The sequence below is a fragment of the Nothoprocta perdicaria genome, unplaced genomic scaffold (assembly GCF_003342845.1).
Source record: "Nothoprocta perdicaria isolate Ctin4 unplaced genomic scaffold, notPer1 scaffold_130, whole genome shotgun sequence".
Classification (NCBI taxonomy): domain Eukaryota; kingdom Metazoa; phylum Chordata; class Aves; order Tinamiformes; family Tinamidae; genus Nothoprocta; species Nothoprocta perdicaria.
The window spans coordinates 566,644-571,292 of record NW_020454428.1 but is presented as its reverse complement, the minus strand read 5'-3'; the positions used below and the strand labels follow the sequence as shown (position 1 = coordinate 571,292).

Here is a 4,649-nt window from a genome sequence, read left to right as displayed (position 1 = left end):
GGAAGGGACCTGCCCTCAGCATCGTCTTTGAATAAACAGAGTTCACAGAGTTCATCCACTTCTGATCTGTCCAACAGAGAATTTACTTGTTTTTAATATATGAGACATTTTTTCTCCCACTTTTTCATCTCTCAGGAACACCACAGCAGTAAGTTTTTCTTTGCATTTCCCTTCAAGATGATACAAGGGAGAGGAAGCTATCCTATCCTCCAGCTATTTGTAGCTGCAAAAAAGCCCTTTTATCTCTTCCAAGTTGCTCTGGARTAGGTGACAGGTATCTAACAAAGTCCAGAAAATTCTCCAGTCCTGACCAGGGCAAGAAACCACCACTTTTTTAAGACATCTCTACAAAAGCTTAGACAGAATTTGCACATGTACGTGACACTGCACAAAATACTAGGCAAGACCCAAAAGCAGTATGTTTTCCAGGAGGAAAGCTATGCCTGCATAGCCCCAAGCATCCTAGTTTGCCTGCCAAAAGGGCAGCAGTGATAACACAGATAACACCAAKTCTCCAGCTCCAACATTAGCTTGGCCGTTGCTAGCCGAGGGCTATCTTTTCATGTCAGCTTGCTCCAAGTTTTTTTTTTTTCTTTTTCTCCTTACTCGCCATCTTATCTTCTCCTACACAGCACAGCACAAAGCTTGATAGCAGCCTGACACCTCAGACCCAACTAGGAAGTGTCTTTCAGAGTGGACACTTCCAGCCGCTCAATCCCCTATGGGCACACCGGAGGCTATCAGCAAGCCCTTTAGGGGCTGCTCAGCACATAAGCGAAGCATATACTGGGGTGCTTCCCCCAGGAGAGCACCAACCCCTCGCCTCTCCCCAACGGCCGCCAACGGCCGCGCTTTGCGGCGGGGGGCGGGGGGCGGGGGGCAGCGACCAGGCGCGCGCAGGCACCCTGTGCGGCTGCGCGTCGGCGGGGTTGGCGGCGCCCAATGAGCGTGCGCGGGGCGGGGAGGGGAGGGGGAGCGGGGCGGCGCGGCGGGCAATGTTGTCGAGAGTCACCTGACCGGCCGCGCCGCAGTCGGGCCGCAGGCGCTGGGTCAGGAGCAGCCGCGGCCGCGGGAACGGGAGGAGGAGGAAGGAGAGGAGCAGGAGGAAGGCGGCCGCCGCCCCGGTGCCCGTGCGGCGGGAGACGCGCAGGTGAGCGGCGCGCGCGGCTCCCCTTGGCGCTGGCCGTTGAGCTGGGGCGGTGGGGAGGGGGGGGCAGGGCAGCACCATTCCGGCAGAGGGGGGTGGCTGAGGCGTGTTGACACGGGCGGTGCCACTCGCTGTCCCCCGGGCCCCCCCCGCGCGCCGCGCAGTGGTGCGTCCCGCGGCGGGACCCCGGGCGGCGGCCGCGGCCTCCTGCCAGCGCCGGGCCCCGCGCGGCCGCCTCGCCCTCCCGCCCCGCGGCCGTTACCGCGCCCCGGGTGCCCCCCCCCCCGCGCGCCGCCCGTCGTGGGAGCCGCGGCTTCAGGCCGTCAGCAAAGAGGGGCCGATCCCGCCCGTCCCGTTCCGCGCGGGGAGGTCGCTGGCACGCTCCGGGACGTGTGGGGAATGAAGTAACCGTGGAGGAACCGTCACCTGCTGCGCTGTCAAGTTCCGTTCGCGTTCTCCCTGCCGGGCGTGTTAATGTCAGCGTCGTCGTAAATCCGCGCGCAGCCAGGGCCTCTAAAACACGTGTGGAATATGTCATAATAAAATAAAAAAAAAAAAGCCACCACGGAACTGTCAAGGATAACTGTATAAACGTCGCCTGTGTGTGATCGTGCAGTAACGCTATTGAAATTTAATTTGAGGCACGTCGGAGAAGTGCATGAAAAATGTTTGCTCGTAGCAGTGGAGTGGTTGTAATACAGGGAGAAACCCCGTAAACTAAGCTTAGGCGGCACAATGAATGTGGTGGTAGTGCGAGTTTTTACCTCAAAATAATGCAGCATGCTGAAGAGAAAACAAGTGAGAACCACCCTTCCAGGCACAGTRAGTCCAAGATAAAGCTGCTGAGATGATCCAAGTCTTACTGTGTCACTTATATGCTTAACTTTAAAGGTGATTTAAGCAGCATAGCTTTTCTTGTACAGCTTTCATTTATGAATGAAGCTATGTGTGTAAATAGCAAGTAGTAAGGCACCAGAATGCCAGGTTTGCAGGCAAAAACAGTTGTGTTTTTTTTTTTCGAAGCAGAATATCCATTGTTTTGGAAGGTTTTGCTACAAGTTAGCTGTAGTGAATCTTCAGGTGTCCTTCTCTGGGTGTACCTTTTGGAGTACGCTTACTAGTTTAATTTTGTCCCAGAGAATCTGTCCCTCTCCCCTTTTTTTTATGTGCTCTGTTTTCCCCTGCTCTGAGACTTATCTAGTGAACAAAATTACAGTAAGTGGGGAGTTTGGGAAATCTGCTTTAGAAAGCACTTTTCTGAATCTTAGTGAAATACCAATATAGAAGTTCAGGTTGTGTGTAATATTGTTCCTTATGCAGAGAGAGAGAAAGTGTGTGTGTGTGTATATAAAAATATATATAAAACATATRTGTAAATGAATTTAAATTGGGTGTTCTATACTCAAAATGTGCTAGATCTTGATATATGCTTAGTAAGTTCTAGAATCTTAATGCTGAAGATATTTTGAACAATAATAATCTTACGTCAATAAAATATATATGGTTGATTGAAAGTGTTATTCTTCAGTTACACTCATTGCTTTCTGTTATTATAATTGTCTAATATTAGAGAGCATCCTTTTTGTGTTTGTTTAGTTGTGGCATTACCTTTGGACGTAGACTCGAGTGTCCTTGGAAGTAGAACAGAGTTTGCCTCATACATGAGTTGCAGGAGTCCTGGCTAATTTTTTTTTTTTTTTTTTAATAAATAGGCAAAGTTAACTCAACATTTTTATTTATTTATTTTTCTTTTTTTTCTTTATAAAATGAGACATGCTCTAGTAAGTTCCTCATAGGTTTCCTTGTAATCACAGACCTGTTTTTCTCACTGCCCTGGGCTTGTTGGTGTAAGAGGAAGGCATGGGAGGTTGGTCAAAGGACCAGCGTATGCCTGAGCGCGGCATTTGAGTCGTTCCTTAGAATCCTACTGCTAAAAGGTTCGTGAGGGGGTTTTAGGAACTGAGAAATTCTATGCAGCATATACTTTATAGCACAAGTACTGCTTATATGCAGCCATAAGTTAAGCTGTAGTTTAAAGAGATAAAATCTCAAGTGAGGAAAAAAAAAAGAAAACCTGCTTGAAGCAGCTATTAAATTGTGTGCTGCAGTCTAGTTGGATGTAAATGCTGCTAATACTTTAGGACCCCCTGCAGCTCTCGCCTTCCCTCCAACGCAGAGGATGACACTCCTCTGTGTTGGAGTGGAGGAAGGATTTGTTCTTGTCGGGTAGTATGAAGGGCAAATTTTAACAAGCAGTAGCTGGTCTAAATGTGATTTAGAAGGTCAGAATAAAGTTCAACTGATTGTTTTGCTACTGAGGCTTTAAAAAGAGGGGCAAATATGTACTTCGCTAATGTTTCCCAAGTCAGAAGAAGTAGCCAAAATGCCYTCAGATAAGAGCATAGATATTAATTCTAAAGACTACTTGAATATTCTTTATGTTGAGAAAATGTGTTTGTGAATTAGTACATTTACTGTCAAGATGATGATTGTAGGAGTTTGAGTGGACTCTGCTTTTGGCCTGTTGGCTAGTACTTAGATAAGTAAATAACTTTTACTGCTCTTTCTTGCACTCTTCATTAACTTAGATATTTAATATCATCCCATACCAAAAATACTTCTGTACATTTTGGTTTGTAAAACTGTGGCTTTCAAGGAAGACCATGGGAGACAGCAAATAGTCTACAGTTTCCTGATCAGAAAACGTAAACTTTGCATGATTTGGTAGAGGTCTTTACAAAATAAAATAAAAATACTACTCTTCCAAGTTATCTCTTCTGCATCTTTGTTTTTCTCCTAATTAGATAAATACCTCTTCTGATCAAAGATATGTATGCTTTTCTGTTTTCATAGTAATATTCCAGAGTTTTTTTTTTWAAATTTATTTCTGAAATATTCTTGGAGTTGTCTTTTGTTTTTACATGCTGCAGGGAAAAGCAGTTGTAGAAACAAATCAGAGGAGTTACCAAACTAATAAGTATTATGGAGATCATTCTTTGAAAAGCATTTCATGTACTTGCTCTTTTTGCTATTTGCGTCACAGTTCTTTCAAATCTTTTTTTTTTTTTTTTTTTTTTCCCCTTCTTTCCTCTAGGTTTGGCTAAAATCCACTAGAAGTACAGTTAACCTACTATTCAGTTAACTTGCCATTCTTCTTTGTAAATATTTTAACGTGGACACTTGTGAGTTAATTCTGACATCCAGTAAAACAAAATAATTAATGTGGTTATTTTAACGGTACCAAAGAGTAGATTATGTGGATATAAAGGCAAAGGTATTTGCTCTTTAAGCAAAGGTAATAGTAGACAGTAGTAGACAGGCATTATTTGTGCATACATTATGTTATGGTAATTTACCTCTGAGATGATGTTAATGTGAAAAAAATAAATGTATTCTTCTGGATTTGGTATGCACTATTTTATATCATGTCACCAGAAAACAGTTCAAAGCTCTTTGCTCTGTGGATGATTTCTGCAGTTTTCTCTCCTCTGTCCTCCTCCTC

General features: G+C 45.0%; 1 protein-coding gene across 1 annotated transcript in view; it reads left to right on the top strand.

Moving 5' to 3' along the window:
• Window positions 1–1,092: 1,092 nt before the first annotated feature.
• Window positions 1,093–4,649, top strand: part of BACH1 (BTB domain and CNC homolog 1) — a 26,978-nt gene continuing 23,421 nt past the window's right edge. Inside the window, exon 1 of the mRNA XM_026033665.1 lies at window positions 1,093–1,150. The gene's annotated coding sequence lies outside the window, so the exon portion shown is untranslated. The remainder of the gene's footprint in view (window positions 1,151–4,649) is intronic.